The 19,606-nt window shown below is 41.3% G+C and overlaps 1 pseudogene; it reads right to left on the bottom strand.

Annotated features, from left to right (window-relative positions):
• The window catches only part of LOC136693808 (H-2 class I histocompatibility antigen, alpha chain-like), a 36,462-nt pseudogene extending 18,999 nt beyond the window's left edge, over positions 1-17,463 (bottom strand).
• Positions 17,464-19,606: the final 2,143 nt, after the last annotated feature.

Below are 19,606 nucleotides of genomic sequence, written 5' to 3' on the forward strand. Positions count from 1 at the left end.
TAGTTTAGTTTTGTATGTAGTCATTTTTTCCACCACCCGAATGCACCAATGTATAACTAACAAACGTATGCTAAAAACGTGGTTCAGAGAGTCATGAAACGGTCTTCATTTGGTCAGTCTCATTGGTAGTGTGCGTCCATTGAACGTGAGTGGCATTATTTTTGCTTTATCTTTTGTTGTTCAAGACCGAGGTTGTATAGGGCAGATATATATATATATATATATATATATATATATATATATATATATATATATATATATATCTGCCCTATACAACCTCGGTCTTGAACAACAAAAGATAAAGCAAAAATAATGCCACTCACGTTCAATGGACGCACACTACCAATGAGACTGACCAAATGAAGACCGTTTCATGACTCTCTGAACCACGTTTTTAGCATACGTTTGTTAGTTATACATTGGTGCATTCGGGTGGTGGAAAAAATGACTACATACAAAACTAAACTACATGCATACTAAACTTGAAGCATGAGAACATGTAAATTAATAGTCTTTTGTACAGCCATCCCCAAATTTGGTGGGCAAATTTGACCACTAGTTGACTGTATTATCTTGAGGTAAGGCTGACAGTTTGATGAGCCGAACAACTGGGCGTGTGTAGGTCTGGTTCTTTACTTGAACCACAGCTGTTCTCACATGTCCATCTGATCCAGGTATGACGCTCTTCACTGTTCCTACTTGCCAGAGGGCTCTTGGTGCTTGATGATCAACAATGAGCACTACAGTGCTTACAGCGATATTATCTTTCTCGGTCTGCCATTTCTGTCGGATCTGTAAGCTGGGTAGAAAATAGTGGATGTAGTGCTTCCAGAAGTGATCCGCAAATACTTGAGAATGACGCCACCTTTTTCAACTTAACAGCTCAGAATCGGGATAGACCACTTGTGGAAGGGAAGAGTCTGGCCGCCCCATCAACAAGCAGTTGGGTGTGACTGGGTCTGGGTCAGCAAGGTCAGAAGAAATGTATCCCAGAGGCCTAGAGTTGAGTATTCCCTCTACTTCGATAAGGACTGTCCTTAATACCTCCTCTGGCACTGTCTGAGCTCCTAAAGTGGTGCGGAGAGCATTCTTAACAGATCTCACCTCTCGCTCCCATGACCCACCAAAATGGGAAACATTGGGGGGATTAAACCGAAAGTGAATCTGTTGAGAAGCAAGTTGGGTTTTAACTGCAGGTTCAATTGCATTAAAGGCTTCCTGTAGCTCCCTGCTTCCTCCTTTGAAATTAGTGCCCTGGTCTGAGAGGATCTCATAGGGCTTTCCTCTGCGAGCTATGAAACGTCTGAGTGACATAAGAAAGGAGTCTGTATCCATGTTTGGTAACAGATCAAGATGGATAGCTCTAGTTGTAAGGCACTTGTATAAAATGCCCCATCTCTTTTCAGTGCGCCGTCCTATCTTTACAAACATAGGGCCAAAACAGTCAACTCCTGTTGAATAGAAGGCAGGTCAGAAAAGACGTAAACTGGACGGAGGTAAATCTGCCATTCTTGGGACTTGTGGGCTGCCTCTCCATTTTCTGCAATCAATACAGTTACGCTGGTGATTCTTGACTGCCTCTCTGCCTCTTAATAGCCAGTATTTTCTGCGCAGCTCTGCAAAGACACACTCTGCTCCAGGATGGTGCAACTGATTGTCATAATGCTGAATCAGTAACTTGGAGACTGGGTGAGAGGAGGAAAGGAGAATGGGATGCAGCACAGCTGGACTTAAGCTGTCGCATCTGCGGAGCCTACCTCCAACCCGGATTAAACCTGACGTCTGATCATATTCAGGGGTTAGTGTAATCAATCTACTGGTCGATGGGAGCGCCTCACTGGCTTTGAGTAGTGTCACCTCTTCAGGGAAGCTCTCAATCTGTGCATGTCTGAGGAGTGCCAACTCAGTGTTGTGATAGTCATCAGCAGTGGGAGACGTGTCACAGGAAGCCCCTTGTCGCGCTCGCATAGTAACTTCTAGTAGCTCTTTGAAGGTGTTAAACTGCTGTACTTCAGGAATAGCTGGATCTGGTGCACTAGTTGTCAAGCCACAAAAGATGGTACTCCTTAGCTCCTCTGTTTCTTCTGTGACTTGGGCAGATGGTGTCTCAGGCCAATGGTCAGATGAATGCAGCAGAAAAGAAGGTCCATTGCTCCAGCGACTCACTCCACTGAGCTGAGATAGTGTCTTCCCTCTCATGATATCGTCTGCTTGGGTTAGAGGCTGAGTCAACGTAGTGCCAAGCTCTGGTGTCTGATAACTCTTGTATCTCTGAGACTCTTGTGCCTACAAACACTTTAAATCGGCAAGATTCGGATTGGATCCAATTAAGTACTGTAGTAGAATCTGTCCAATATACTACCTCTTGGATCTGGATGGTGAGTTCTTTGAGCAACACTGAAGCTAACTGTGCTCCGGTTAAAGCGCCACACAACTCTAGTCTAGGAATGGATAGTTGCTTCCTTGGCGCAACTCTGGATCTGGCCGCTAAGAATGCCACTTGAACTTGTTACCACAGTCAGTGCGCAAATACGCCACAGATCTGTGAGCGCATTCAGAAGCGTCACAGAACACATGGATAGTTTGAGTGGTGGTACTACAGTCTGTGTTGTGGTCAGTATAGCACCTGGGCAATGTGATCTGGGACAACTGAGGAAGTTCGTCTTCCCAAGATTTCCAAGATTGAATCAGACCTTCAGGGAGATTGGGATCATCCCAACCTCTCTTCTTGTCCCAGAGTCGCTGTACAATGATCTTGGCTCTGGTTGTGTATGGAATAATATATCCCAGAGGATCGTATTTTTGAGCAAGAAGGCGGTAGATGTTGCGTATAGTCAGTTTGTGGCATTCACTGTGGTGCTGCTTATAACGAATTGTGTCTGACTTACACTGCCATAATAGTCCGAGTGAGCAATCTTGAGGGTCAACCTTCTGTTGTGTGAACCAGAATGTGCTGCTCTCTGACCTTGAGCATTTGGGCAGATATTCAATGACAGCAGGAACATTGGTGGCCCATTCTCTGAGCTCAAATCCACCTTCAAGGAGCAATGTCTGCAATCGACTCACCAGCTGCTTGGCTTGATCTTCTGAATGGAGGCTCTGCAAACAATTATCAATGTAGAAGCAACGTTCTACTGACAAGCGAGCATCCTCTTCTTGAGCAGTGTGCCTCTGGACATGAGTCTGTAGTGCGAAGGTAGCACAACATGGACTGCATGTTGTGCCGAATGGAAGCACTTGCCACTCGTAGACGGTAGGATCCTGGTCTACATTAACATTTCGCCACAGAAAGCGAAGGAAGGGTTTGTCCTCATCCAGCAGGCGGACCTGATGAAACATTCCCCTCACGTCGCTGCTGATGGCTACAGGGTATTCTCGGAACCTAATTAGGACTCCCAGAAGGCTGGCTCCTAGCGTGGGTCCAGGAAGGAGGTGATGATTGAGACTCTGCCCATTGAAATTAAAGGAGCAATTAAAGACTATTCGGTACTTCCCATTTTGTTGAACAAGGTGATGTGGAATGAACCAGGAATAATTGCTCTCTTTGGCTCTGGATGATGATATGGCTTGGACGTAACCAGCATCAATAAGCTTGTGGATTTCTTTGGAGTAGATAGCAGCTTTCTCTGGGTCTCTAACTAGCCTTCTCTCCATCCCACACAGCTGTGACAGAACTGCTTCTTCAGATGCATGGAGAGGGGGAAGGTTCTGTTTCCATAACAATGGAGTTCTATACCTGTTCACACCATTCAGCATTACTCTGGTGGTCTTTTCCTCTAATATGCGGGCTGCCTCGGCATCCTGTCTTGATCTAGTGATCAACCGCTCACTCCTCTATGGCAGCGTATCTAACTGCCACAGCTTATCCACATGATTTAGGAGCTCAGCTTCTGGGGGCCGGCAGGTAGTGAAGAGGCACTGCTGTGGGGACAGCTGGTGGCGTAATAGACTTGTAGGGCCTTGTAAAGTCCATCCTAGTCTAGTGTGAACAGCTGCAGGTCCACCCGGTGGACCAAGACGTACTGGTTCCACTGGAGTCATTAAATGTGGGTAATCTGACCCAATGAGCAGTAATGGTTGGGCCCCTTTAATGGCTGGCAGTGGAATGTCTCTGAGATGGCGGTACTTTTCCTGCAGAGCTTCGACTGGGTATGTATGGCATGCTAGATTCAATTCTTTAGCTGTAAAGGCTTTATTGATTTGATATGACTTGTTAGGTTGTGATACGGGAGCAACTGAGAAGAAAACAGTGGCTCCACTGATGGTACAGAGTTCTTGACGCACTGTGCAGAGTGTGAGATCTTCAGGTTTCCCTTGAAGACCAAGATGAACTGTAGCATCATGTAGCAGTATTGTGCGCTCTGACCCATCATCCAATATTGCATAGGTCTCAAGTACATTTGGGCCGCTCTGAAGGAGGACACGAATCAACTTGAGTAACACTTGGTGGCTATTAGCTGCACGATCAATGTACAGAGTCTCTGACACAGAACTGGCACTAGGCATATGCTTGGCTCAGGTGCTTGGGGTTTCCCAATCGCTGTAGGATTGTGGCCGATATTGACCTCATGCAGGATATCCAAATGCTACCTCTCACACTGTTTGCACTTGGCTTTGAGGTTGCACTTGGCTGCCTGATGTTCACGGCCACATCGCCAACATCGACTGTTTGATTTAATCCACTCTGTCTTCTGCTTTACTGACAAGAGCTTGAAATTGCTGCACTGATTCAAATAATGTTGCTCATATTACAGAAAGGACAGTATTTCTTTGGCTTGTATTGGATGACTTCCTTCACAGTTGGCTACTTATCCCCTTTTGCCTTTGAATGACAGGATTCACTACCGAGTAGAATAGCAGTATATCTTTGTGACTTATAGTCGGGACGACGGCTCTTAAACAGAGCTTGTCTCTCTCTAACAAAGGTACTGTTTTGCTGGTCACCGCTAACTTGAACACATATTTCATACTCAAGCCAATCGGCCAGATGAAGCAGGGTTGGAACTGGAGTGGTAATGGGATTCACAAATCTGTAAAAGTTTGCTCTTAGATCATATGGCAACTTGACTAATAGGCGAGATACATGTGAGCCACGCCTCAGTTCTGTCCATCCTTGGCTTCCAAGTTGTTGCAGCATCCCCACTAATGCGCGAACTTGAAGGGTGAATGTGTGAGTGTGAACAGTGTGAGTAATAATATTGTTGGTCAGATGAATATCTGCCTCCTTTATATCTATCTCTGTCATATCCATAATGAGATGAATAAGAGTTGTCAGGATAACATCTGTAATCAGAAGAGTATCCTTTCTCATGCCCATAGTAGCAGCCATCACGGAGAGCCCTTGGACTATTTATTCGATAGGGCTTAGTCAGACTATAATCATCACCATAATATGGATGACTTGGATTAGGTGTAGAGATGCTGTAAGAGCGGTAATATCTGTCATCACAGTGATAGGGCTTATCATAGCGATTGTGTTCGTCATCAATGTTGGGACGATACTTGGCGTAATGACTATCACGTGAATTAACACAAGCTTTACTACGTGTCTTACAGTCCTTGTGACGTGACGGATCCTTCTCTGGACAGTAATCAATGTCTAAATCTAGCATTTTGGCTTGGGAGCAGGGAGATGAGCTTCGAGATGTTGCTGGTGAAATTTCATCTTTAGTGATTAATCCTACTTCCTACAAGCGGCAAGTGAGGTCTTCCATAGAATCACAGTGGCATTGTGGAGATGGAAGGGCATCACTACACACAGGTGGAGCACTTACCAGCAGACGTGGGCCTTTAGGACCACTAGATGGCGTCGGCTTACTTGTAGGTGCTGGTGCATTGGATGTATTCTCATCTCCCCGTTTGGACGGTAAATGATGTTGTGAGGCCTGTCTAAGAGATTTTTGGGTCATGTCTGTAAGACGCTGGACATCTCTGCATAACTGATCATTTTCATCTCTCATGCTGTGGAGATATCTGATCACTTCAGATGAAGATACCTGCTGTTCTTCAGAAACGAGGCACCTTGAGTTGTAGCTGACCTCATAGTCCTGGAGGTAGGATGGTATATGCCTTGATCTCTTTGGCCGGTCTACGACTCTGATATCTCTCTCATGTGGCCTGGACATATTGACTGAAGTGATTGCTTGTATCCGGCTCGAAGGACCAAATTTGTATTAATGACTGTAACTGGTTTGTATGTATATTAACAATCACTTCAGGGGTCGGGTCAGGACAACAATTATATATGTTCAGGTGAGTTGAGATAAATGGAGATACTATTCAGGTCCAGGATTTAACTTGAAATTGTCTTTAATTTAACTTGTCCATTAATATTAATCAGGTACAATATAAATGCACATACATTACTTATTACAGCTAAAGTAATCTATTCAACATAAGGTATACATCACAAACTTTTTATGGATGCATTCAATTAGCAAAAACATGAACTACGGACATGTACTGCGTCACATACAGGTTTACATATATCAATTAGGTAAAGCTAGTAGCTAGCAGCTACTTTCCCCAAATTACTTAAAACACTCGACAAAACCCAATGAAAATATATTTATATATATCTCGGTTCTATACAACCTCGGTCTTTAACAACAAAAGATAAAGCAAAAATAATGCCACTCACGTTCAATGGACGCACACTACCAATGAGACCGACCAAATGAAGACCGTTTCATGCCTCTCTGAACAACGTTTTTAGCATACGTTTGTTAGTTATACATTGGTGCAAAATAACTACATACAAAACTAAACTACATGCATACTAAACTTGAAGCATGAGAACATGTAAATTAATAGTCTTTTGTACAATAACCACGAATAAACAGATTTTACACCATGTATAAACCTTTATCAGTGCAGTCTTATTCTAAAGTGATACCCTCTTAAAGTGAGCCTCCTCTTATTCTGAGTGACTGACAGGTTTCAGTCCTCTTACAGATGTAGGTTTACACAGCGCTAGGTGTCCTTTTCTCAGACTCTTGTTGGTATGGAATGGTGTTCCATATCATCAGATTATATATTAATGAAATTAAACTCCTCAGACTACCCTCTGATTTTACACCTCCTCTGTCCCTCTGTTCTTTTCCTTTATACCTCCTCTACTTCACTATGAATGGAGTAGACTATTTACGGTATGTGGCCAAAACTCTGTGGACACCAGATCATCCATTAGATACACTGACAACATTGTTAATCTATCTGTAACGGATCTGGTGTCTGGATTCGGTTACTGGTGGACAGAGAACAGATTTAAGGACTGACTCAGTGTAAGAGTGTATCTACAGATTCTGTTCAGTATTTAGTTTTGTTCTCCGCTCTGAAAACGAGCTCTTAGAAAATTCTCATTCTCACAAAAACAGGGATTTTCATGTATATTCATTTTCATTTGTTTAATGCAGCAATCTGCAGAAACAGACCTTCAAATTCTTAAACTGATCTGAACATTTTTTTTATAAAGGGCAGAATGTTAAACTGAACTGTCACTGTAGTCTTTAACAACATTCTCAGGAACTGAGAGAAAATAAATATTTTAAATGACAATTATTTGTCATATAGTAATTGTGATTAACGATTTGTGTTTTTTTTACAGCCCCAGTATTTTAATAGACCTTTATTCTTAATGATAACATAATAATGTATACACACTATTATGGTAAAGAACGTCAGTTTATTGAACATTTTATTCATAAAGATATGTAAAGATATTTGCCCCTTGTCCTGTTTTTTTTATTAAAATTGTATGTTTGAAAATGATATTTGCAAATTCACTACGGCTTAAACATGTGTTATTTACTGGCATATTCTTGGCATATTCTGGGCAAGGAATACTAAAGCTACGTTCACACAGAAGGTAAAGAGGCCCAGTCAACGGGCTTTCCAGCCTGTGCTATAAAACCATTACAGATGATCCAGAATGCAGCAGCACGTCCGATCTTCAACAATCCAAAAAGGGCACATGTCACCCCACAGCTCACTGAGCTCCACTGGCTTCCGGTTGCTGCTCGCATCAAATATAAAGCCTGCACTATTGCTTACAAGGTGATGACAGAGCAGGCGCCCTACTACCTGCATTTGCTCCTAAAGGCCTATGTCCCGCCTCGGCCACTGCGCTCCTCCACTGAACATTGCCTTGCTTTACCCAACATCCGGACTAAGCAATCCAGACTGTTCTCTTCCATAGTTCCCAGATGGTGGAACAAGCTGCCTACCTCCACCAGAGCAGTCCCTCGCCGCTTTTAAGAAACTCCTAAAAACTGAGCTCTTTAGAGAACACCTGCATTAGCCAGTCTAACTATCTGATGCGTATAGACATAATCTTTTAATGTTGCATTGTTCAATGTTTTAATTTTTTATATTTTTTGTTCTATCATTGTAAGTCGCTTTGGATAAAAGCGTCTGCTAAATGTAATAAAGTAAAGTAAGTCATACGTGACACAGATGTGTTGTACATGTGGCTGTGTGAACAGAACAAATCGCATTGAATCTTACTTTTTCACATCAGATTTGGGCCACATTCATATTATCCCTGTTTATCTGTGGAAATTTGACTGAAAAACCAGGTCAGAATTCATATGATTTTAACGTCACGCCGGCTGCTGAGAATAATCTTCAGACTATGGTCCAAAGCTTTTTTTTTTTATTTGAGGTGTTTAGGAGGTGGAAATGACCAGGTCAAAGGATTTCAGTTTTGTATAAAATACTGGGAAACGAAAAACCCTGTGAAACTCCAGTCCGGTCCCATTCCTTCATTTAAAAAATGAAAGTGCTCTGTGTGAAGCAGACAGACATTTCCTTCTGGTCAGCACCTGAAGCATCGTTCTTTGTCGTGTGGGTCAGATAAGGAACGTGATCTTTTCAGACTGATGTAAGATATAGGTCATATTTTATAGACAGTGTGAACAGCAGAACAAAAAATCTGGTTTGGTGACAAAATCAGATTTGATATACTTTTACCAAGATACTCGCCCGAGAGCCTCCAGAAGACCCAACTGCCAGGAAGAATCTGTTGATGTCGTTGTCTTCCCAAGTTCAGTGAACTGTGGTGGTGGCTCCACAGATGATTTCTGAGGTTTGTTTTATTGTCATCTTTTAGAGCCACTGTTTAATAGCAAATCTGACTGTTCTGATGAGTTGTGCTACTTTGTCGTGCCACATAGTGTACTTTATACTTACATTTGCTTAAATAAACACATGCTCTGATAGATGAAGTGTATCAAGAAAAAAAAAAATGCTGCAGACAGGAGTATAAGCAGGTGATGTGCACAGCCTTAATCTCCTTACTCATTTGTCTTATTATTTGTTTAGAAATACACAGAATTGATTTTCTGTTTGTTGGGATTGAAATAAAATATACCAGGGCTGCAACTAACGATTATTTTGATAATTGATTAATTTGTTGATTATTTTTTAGATTAATCGATTACTAGGCAAGGGAAGGCAAGGCAAGTTTTTTTTATAGAGCACCTTTCATACAGAAGCAATTCAAAGTGCTTTACAGAAAAAGAAACAATTAAATTAAAAGCCAGAATAAAATCATAAATTTCCAATACGACAATTGCATAAAAAGAGTAAAATGATTAAAACAATTTAAAATGACAATAAATGAAAAGAAATAAAATGCCGTTACAGAAAAGTGCAGAATATTTTAAACTGAGCTGTAAGCCTGCTCAAACAGGAATGTTTTCAGTCTTGATTTAAAAGTGTCTAATGTTGGGGCTCTTCTAATATTCTCAGACAGCTGGTTCATTTAAAAGCGGCACAGGAGCTAAACACTGCCTCCCCATGTTTAGTTTTGACCTGAGGCACGACTAACTCTAGTTCCTAAAGATCTGAGAGCTCTGCTCTGCTCATATCTCTGTAGCAGATCTGATAAATACACTGGTCCTACCCCATTTAGACATTTATAGAGCAGTAATAACACTCTAAAAAATTTAAAAATTTATTCTGTAACAGACTGGTCTCCAGTGTAAGGATTTTAGGATGGGGGTGATATGATCTCTTCTTTTGCTCTGAGTGAGACTCTGGCAGCTGCATTTTGAATCAGCTGAAGCTGTTTAATGGTCTTTTTTGGAAGCCCAGCTAAGAGACCATTACAGTAATCAATCCTGCTAGAAATAAAGGCATGGATAAATTTCTCCAGGTCTGGTTTAGTTGGAAAATCTCTAATCTTACTGATGTTCTTAAGACGGTAAAATGCTGATCTAGTAACCACTTTAATATGATACTAAAACTGAGATCTGAGTCCATTAATACACCAAGGTTGCGAGCCAGTTGTTTAGATTTGAGGGCCCTCGAATCCAGATACGTAGCCAATCTTTGTCTCTCAGGGCTATTCCCAAATAGTATAATCTCAGTTTTATCTTTATTCAGCTGCAGAAAATTGTGTCCCATCCAGTTTGTGATGTGTTCAAGGCACTTGCTTAATGGGTCAACTGAACCAGGGTCGTTTGGGGACAGGGCCATGTAAATCTGAGTATCATCTGCATAGCTGTGATAGGACAGCCCATCGTTCTGCAGAATCTGGCCAAGAGGAAGCATGTATAAATTAAATAAAAGTGGACCAAGAATAGAGGCTTGGGGGACATCACAGGTTACAGGCATGTTCTCTGAAATATTATTTTCTATTTCTACAAAGTAGTTCCTGCCTTCCAGGTAAGAAACGAACCACTTCAAGACTGTTCCTGAGAGCCCAACCCAGTCTATCTATAAGAATCTTATTGTCGGTGGTATCAAAAGCAGCACTGACATCAAGAAGTAATAGAAGAGATACCAGCCTCTGTATTTAAGCGGATGACATTAATTACCTTGATTAGAGCAGTCTCAGTGCTGTGATTAAAACAGAACCCGGACTGGAATTTGTCTAGGCTACTGTTTATGGGCAAGAAATTAGTGATTTTCCTGAAAACTATTTTTTCAATGATTTTGCCAATGAAAGGTAAATTAGAAATTGGCCTGTAGCCTGCATTTAATTTAATAAACGAAACTGTCTTTGTACAAAACTTGTTTCCAACAACTCACATAAAAAATTAAATGTATGCTACATTGAGTACAAAAAAATTAATTTTATAGCAGCAGAATCAATGTAAAGAAACACAAAATCTTTTTTTATAATGTGCAACCAGCATTTCTTTATATTGTTTGTTAAACAAAATCCTATTCAAGTATTGAATTTACAGATGGTGAACAGTTTAAATGTCTTTTTAAAATTAACAATTACTGATCTAAAATGCAGACAACAATGCAGGCAAATTGAAATTACATAAATGGATATTGGGTGATGCTGCCATGTGCTGAGAATAAAAGGGAAATTCAACTAACACATGATCAGATATTGTTAAGATATTTAAGATTTTAGAGAACTAATGTTGTAATTGTATAAGGAACACACAACCTACCATTATTAAAAATTAGTGTTTACATGAAGAATTAACATTAATTTTATATTAATAAATATTTAATAACACAGCAGTGTATGTGATGTAAATATACACTTGGCTGTGATACTCAAACACTAACACTCAATGCCAGAGTCAGAAAAGACCTTGAAAAAGGTTTTAAAATGTATTATTTAAAAAATGTTTGGATTTTTTTTTAACTCCGAATGTAACTGCCGCCACATTTAAGGTGGAATGGAAAACTCGCTAAATACAAGAGTGATATAAATTTACTAAAAATGAGGCATCTTGTTTAACTGCTCTAGCAGGCTCTAGTGACATTGAGTGAGAGAAAAAAATAGAACTTGTCGCTAACGTTAGCTTGACTAAAACTACGGCCTGTTTTGGAACTGCTGGTTGAGCTGACACATTTAAGGTGGAAGAAAAAAACTTGGGGGGAAGCTAAGGCTTGTTTGCTAAACGCGACTGTAATATCAATGTACTAAAAAAAAAAAAAAAATGTTGTTTAACTACTCTAGCAGGCTCTAGTAACATTGAGTGAGAGAAAAAGTAGGATTAACTTAATATACTTAATGTCTTTCACACATAGCTCCAACATGCTCCCTTTTCATGTGCTCATGCAGTGATGTTGTGCTGCTGTGCCATGCGAGATCAGCTGTGCACATTTTGCACCTAACGCTGTTCCTTGAAGGTGTTAATGTAAAGTGCTCCCATACTTTTGATGACTTGGGTCGTACATTTTTCTCTCTGCTTGTGCTAACATTATCCTCTGCTGTGACCACCTCCACCATTTTTCAAACGCTTCTTCCAGAGTTCGTCACTTGAGCTGTGCAAGGCATGGCATTGGTTCCCTTCTTTTATGGCGGTCGGCATCCAGCTTAATGGTGCTTTACTGCCATGACTTTGGTTGGCTTACTGCCACATATTAGTGTATATAGGGTGTAGCAACTGTACCTATGTGTATAATAACTTAGACCCAACTAATCGATTATTAAATTAGTTGCCAACTATTTTAACACTCGATTTTAATCGATTTAATCGATTAGTTGTTGCAGCCCTAATCACAACATACTTCTAAACCAGGAGTGTAACTCCTATCATCCTTATCTACAACTGAAGATTCTTTACACTTATTCTACTTTCTGTTCTAATATTTCCTTGCATTTCTCTCTGTCTCCCTCTATATCACTATATATATATGTGCAATTTTCACATTCCCCAGTACCAGTACATATTTTTGTACACCTTATATAAATTTGCATACACATAAGCTTCCAACCACTAACAGGAACATTTCTATCAAAACATCTCTATATACTGAGAACCATCCTCATAGCAGCACACACACATGCACACAACCCAGTGAAAACATTCAGGAATAAAAGAATACTTAACATTATTATCCTGTCATGGGTGAATTTTGTTACATGGATTACGTGGTACTGGCTCTCAAGAAAATAAATGTGTATATATACATATATATGTAAATATATGTAAAAATTTCAACTTCTTAATCGATTAAAAGCTGACATCTGCCTCCTACAAGAAACCCATTTAACAGAATCTGACAAAAATAAACTAAAGTCACTTGATTATACACAAATTTACTGCCACCTTCAATTTTAGACAAGTTCCACAATCACAGACCCAGATGGAGATATTATCATAATAAACATCACTATTAACAAAGACATTTTCACCATTGCAAGTGTCTATGGCCCAAATACAGATAACCCCATGGTTTTCCATTACTTTTTCACAGAGGTCTTCAATGGCTGGTGACTAAGGCATCACATAGTTCTTTTTCAGGCATTGACTATTTTCTAATTAGCAACTTGAGGTCAAGTATTGCACATACACAAACTCATCCTATCACAATTAGTAATCATGCCCCAGTCTTAATCATATAGAATGGAAACCAACAACTCAAAGCGACCTTTCTATTGCGCTTTAATACATCATTACTCAATGATCAGGAATTCAATTCCTACATCAAAAGAAAGTGGGCAACTTTTCTTGAAATAAATGATTCATCAGAAATCTCACCACTATTATGGGAGACAAGCAAAGGAGTATTAAGAATAAAAATATATGCTACAATATGCTAAAAGAAAAAGAAACAAATAAAGTGAAGCAAAACTAGAATCAAAAATAGCAGGCAAAATTGTACATACATCAGAAAAATGTATTGTACTTTTGAGGTTTTTCTTGAAAAAAGGTATACTCAATATATCAAGAACCTAAATTAGAAGACATTAATAAATTTTTGAATAATATCAACCTACTAAAACTAACAGAAACAAAAACAAACACTCGATGAAGAAAAACTTTATAATGCCCTAAATCATATGCCTAACAAACAAAGCTCCTAGACTGGATGGATTCCCTGCTGAGTTTTATAAACATTTCTGGCCAATCCTAGCCCCAGGCTTTTACAGAATGATGTCAGAAATTAAACAAAATATGATAATACCAACTAACATGAATACTGGCAGTCTAGAAGCCCCAAACTTCTTACACTATTCGCTTGCAAACCAGTTCCAATACATAGTAAAATATATATTATCTCCTCTGTCATGGAGACTGAGAATGGTGCGAATTTTCCTTTTCTGTCAAACTGCAAAAAAGTTGTAAATGAAGCTGTAGACAACTATTTAATTAAAAAAAGCAAGTGTGGTTCAAAATTATGTTTTAACACAGTTAGACACGTAGTGTGTCTCTCTGTCTCTCTCTCTCTCTCAGACACACACTGTATGCACGTCTCTTTCTCTCTCTCAACGTAGAGCCCATATACGACCACAGCGTAGAGCCCATACACGACCACAGCATAGAGCCCATACACGACCACAGCGTAGAGCCCATACACGACCACAGCGTAGAGCCCATACACGACCACAGCGTAGAGCCCATACACGACCACAGCGTAGAGCCCATACACGACCACAGCGTAGAGCCCATACACGACCACAGCGTAGAGCCCATACACGACCACAGCGTAGAGCCCATACACGACCACAGCGTAGAGCCCATACACGACCACAGCGTAGAGCCCATACACGACCACAGCGTAGAGCCCATACACGACCACAGCGTAGAGCCCATACACGAACACAGCATAGAGCCCATACACGAACACAGCATAGAGCCCATACACGACCACAGCATAGAGCCCATACACGACCACAGCATAGAGCCCATACAAGTTCACAGCGTAGAGCCCATATACGACCACAACGTAGAGGCTATATACGACCACAACGTAGAGCCCATACAGGACCACAACATAGAGCCCATATTCGACCACAACATAGTCCATATACGACCACAACATAGAGCCCATATACGACCACAACGTAGTCAATATACGACCACAACATAGAGCCCATATTCGACCACAGCATAGTCCATATACGACCACAACTTAGAGCCCATATACGACCACAACGTAGTCAATATACGACCACAGCGTAGAGGCCATATACGACCACAACGTAGAGGCCATATAGGACCACAATGTAGAGACCATATACGACCACAACGTAAAGGCCATATAGGACCACAACGTAGAGGCCATACAGGACCACAACATAGTCCATATACGACCACAGCGTAGAGCGCATATACGACCACAGCATAGAGCCCATATACGACCACAGCATAGAACCCAGATACGACCACAGCGTAGAACGTATATACGACCACAGCGTAGAGCCCATATACGACCACAGCGTAAAGCCCATATACGACCACAGCGTAGAGCCCATATACGACCACAGCGTAGAGCCCATATACGACCACAGCGTAGAGCCCATATACGACCACAGCGTAGAGCCCATATACGACCACAGCGTAGAGCGTATATACGACCACAGCGTAGAGCGTATATACGACCACAGCGTAGAGCCCATATACGACCACAGCGTAGAGCCCATATACGACCACAGCGTAGAGCCCATATACGACCACAGCGTAGAGCCCATATACGACCACAGCGTAAAGCCCATATACGACCACAGCGTAAAGCCCATATACGACCACAGCGTAGAGCCCATATACGACTACAACATAGAACCCATATACGACACAAGGGGAGAACCCAGATATGAAGGTCCAGCTTTGTTCACTCTGCTTGTGACACTGTACGCCCTGCAATGTGAATATCGCACATGCACACATCGTGTTGACGATGGAAAAACGATTTATCGTGCAGCTCTAATCCACTCCCTGACTAGTGCCACTGTGGATGAAGGGAATCAGTGTTCTTCACCTCACCTGTCAGTGGTGTAGACCTGTGTGTGTGTAAATATATACTGAGTGCAGCCCTAAAAACCTTATAAAATAGACATGAGTTGATCAGTGCCTGATTATGATGGTGGTAATACTTTGTGCAAATTCACCTAATATTGAAGCATGTATTTATTTTATTACATATTTCATAAACAACTCCAACAGCAACAGTGATTAGCACCACTTAAAGCTCCACATTTTCTCCCTCTGAACCTGGACAGTGCCTGTCTGCAGCACCAAAGAACAGAGACTGAAGAGAGACAGAGCTGAAATATCTCCACCGATGACTCCGTTCACGATCTGCCATTGTGTCTGTGCACTTACGCATTACGCACTTATGCAGGTGGAAGACAAAGTAGATCCCACCAACCGTGTATCAAACTACAAGATCTCAATAGTTTAGTTACGTTCCACTGTGTTCCTGTTAATGATATACATTCCCTCAAATTACTGAAGTATCAAAAGTGTCTGTATTTGATTTGAGAATGGATTTTAGAGCATAAAGATCTAGTATCGAAGGTGTCGACATTTCAATATTGATCTGCACATCACTATTATCCAGTTCAGGGTGGTGGTGGGTGTGGAGCCTGGCAGTCCTTCACAGGGCAACACACACTCACACATTCACTTGGTAATAATCTATTTAAAATCAATAAAAAGTGATTTGTTGTTCTTTGTCTTTTATTGTTTTACAGAATAAATCAGGAAAAATCGAACATATCTCAGGCTAATCAGACAAACCATTTCCCAGAAGTGCAGATGAGTGTAAAATTGTGAGATTATTAATAAGATATTTCTTATGATACTATTCCTTGGGATTTTCTCTACTGGACTCCTACAGGATGTTCTGAGCAGAGATACAAACTGAAAAATAATGAGCCAAGTCTGTGAATCCTCTTCTTCTAAAACTATAATAATATAAAGAGAGTTGTTTGGTTAAAGAGGAGAGGGTCTTACCTGAGACCACAGCTGTGAACACAGAGGCGAGGAGAGAGTAGAACACACACCAGCTCCAGGAGAAGACCACCTTCATCTCTCTGTTTCTCTCAGGGGAACTTCTTACAACCGTCTGAAGAAGGGGGTGATCTTTCTCTTTCCATCTATCACTGGCCCTGTCAGAGACTGGGGGTACAGTACAAAGCAGTTAACCAGCTAACTTTAGCCCAAAGTTGAGGACTGTCCAATAGGAATCTCCCTCAGCTCTGTTTACTGTTTACAGGCTTGATTTTGGGCTTAAGTTATCTGGCTAAAAGGAGAAATATGGCTTCCCAATACATCCCTCTGGTCTCTAAGAGCGGAACCCGCCTCTCACTCTTCTCTCCGAACAGAACCGGGCTGGTTTAAAGGTCTCTCCGTCTCCTCGGGAGTGAATCCGTTATCCCTCATATGGAGGGTAGGTTTTCTCCGTTTTACCCCTCAGTGTTTAACAAAGTTCCTTTAATCCATTCGTGTAATAAATCATTGTTCAGTGTCGCTGTTCCTCCAGGTTTCTTTTCCTGAGGCCTTTCCCGCTCCAGCCGAGTTTACCTCGATCTGTAGTCGGCGTGTTTCCGCCCTCTATCTCCCCCTTTTCCCCCTGTTTCTCTCTCCTTCAGCAGTTTTCCTGTTCTTCAAACAGAAGCTCCTTTTAAACTCACTTGGGTTGTTACACCGAATTCTGTGACCGTCGAGTTCTGTGACCCTAGAGTGCGCTAATTCATGTCCAGTATAGGACAGAATTAGTGACCCCACTGAATATTAGTTACATAAATGTACTTAAACCTGAATATTTATAAAGTTTATATTGAGATTCAGTGGGGGTCACAAAGTCTGACGGCAGCTGTCAGAGAGTGTGACCCCCCCCCCCCGCCAAAGCTATGAAGTAGCGCTCTCTAGGGTCACAGAATTCGACGGTCACACAATTTGGTGTAACACCGTTTTCCGACCTGCCAAGCAGGACTCAGCGCTCCGATTGGCTGATGTTTAGGCGGGGTCTATATTCTGGCCATTCATAGCTCAGAAAATAAAGTAACGCATTTGAAACTGTACCGGTATTGTCCAGGCTTTTTCCGAAAAAAAAATCCTCGCCTCCGCTTTAATCGGTTGTGTTAATCCGCCAGATCCTCGCGGAAGAAACTAGTCTCAATATTCACAGTGGCACATTTCCTTTATCTTTATTATTCTTCACATGTTGTCGATAACAGAGAGAATTAAGGGACCTCTATGATTGCAGTCCTAGATCTAACAATTTTTTTTTATCTTCCCTAATGTTAATGCTGTAACATTGGGAACAGTCTTTAGGGAGCAGTGAGGCCCTGGACAAGTTTATGACCAACTTCAGAAACGTTTAGACCCAGAGTTCTGTGTTTTTACCCAATTCCTGCTGTTCCTCATTGATCTGGAAATCAGTGTGTGTTTGTTCTGCTGTTTTCCAGGTGATGGAGACGTTAAAGGAGCAGGAGGTGACACTGATGAGGACTCCTGACCTACCCTCTGATGAAGACTGTTACTCTAAATGTAACAGATGAAACAAACAGAAACACATACACACACACTGCAAAAGTTTGTATATAACTCATGTACACTAGCTGACCCTAGTGGATAGTGAGTACTGATAATGCACTGTGCTGTTTAGTGAACACCTGAATGAGTTAGTGTCCGAGAACATTCACTACCCTCCTGAATTCAGGTTCCTATAAGAGTGCACTATATTAGTGAATAGGGAGCCATTTCAGACACAGACCTGGTGTCACCGATAAAAGACACTCAATATTGCTACTAGTGGAGCAGCTCCTACATGTGCAGATGAGTGAGAGACAGGGGTGTAACCATGCAGTCTGCTCACGATTCGATTCACAATGACATTTTCTCACAATATTTGAAACAGAATTTGAATGAAAAAAAAATTGAGACATTTCCTTTTTATTTTTTTAACGTATGAATCATACAAAAATGCACTGTTGTATAAAATATCTGAAGAACAAATCTTAAGAAAGAAATCTTAAATTTAAATCAAAATTTTACAAAGGTTTACTGAGCTTAGCTCATGCGGAACACACTTAATGTCTTTCCTCACTGCTATCCTAGGATACTGAAGTCCACATTTTCAGGCAGAAGCTGAGACATTTGAGCCTTTACAATGTCTCCCGCTGTTGAAAACACACACTCACTGGGAACAGAAGTTGCAGGAATTGAGAGATATTCTTTGGCCAGTGGGAGTTTCTTTTGATGAACATTTGACTGAAGTTGGTTCAGTGAAACAGCCCCCGAGAAGTTATTCTAGTGCTGTTCTCTTTAGAGGAGGTTGATCCTGACCGGTTCCATGTGCTGTGGCCAGCAGTTCATGTTTGGGTTCTCCATCAGTGGCAGCTGCTCCCATCTTTCTGTTTCTGCCCCAGACTGGGTCTGTAAATAGCAGAGATAGAAGAACCTTTGAGCCAAACAGCCTGAGGTCGTACCACATTTGCAAATACAAAAAAAGATGAGTTTTAAATATTTAAAAAAAGACATGCATGCATAGTGGGGACAAATGTTCCTACCTGTTTGGGATGCTCTGTTTTGTTAATGTGGGTTTAATCGATTGTTAGATGGCAATTCACTAAACGTAATATGGTCCATCTCCACAATGCACATCATCACACTTTTGCATTGTGTAGCTTCGTTACACCCCTAGTGAGAAATCTATATATCTCTCTCTCACACACACACACACACACACACACACACACACACAGAGCGAGAGAGAGGACAGACAGTGGGGTCAGGGGAACTGTTAGGGGTTAGGTTCTTGCTCCTTGAGAGAGAGAGTCAGAGTCTCCTCAGTCGTGGATGTTGAAGGAGGAGACAGTGCTGTTCTTAACTCCCCCAGCCCCCACATTTCCTCTGGTTCAGGAGATCAAACAGCTGCTGTTTCAGTCCTGAGTCTGATT

The sequence above is a fragment of the Hoplias malabaricus genome, chromosome 4, assembly GCF_029633855.1.
Source record: "Hoplias malabaricus isolate fHopMal1 chromosome 4, fHopMal1.hap1, whole genome shotgun sequence".
Classification (NCBI taxonomy): domain Eukaryota; kingdom Metazoa; phylum Chordata; class Actinopteri; order Characiformes; family Erythrinidae; genus Hoplias; species Hoplias malabaricus.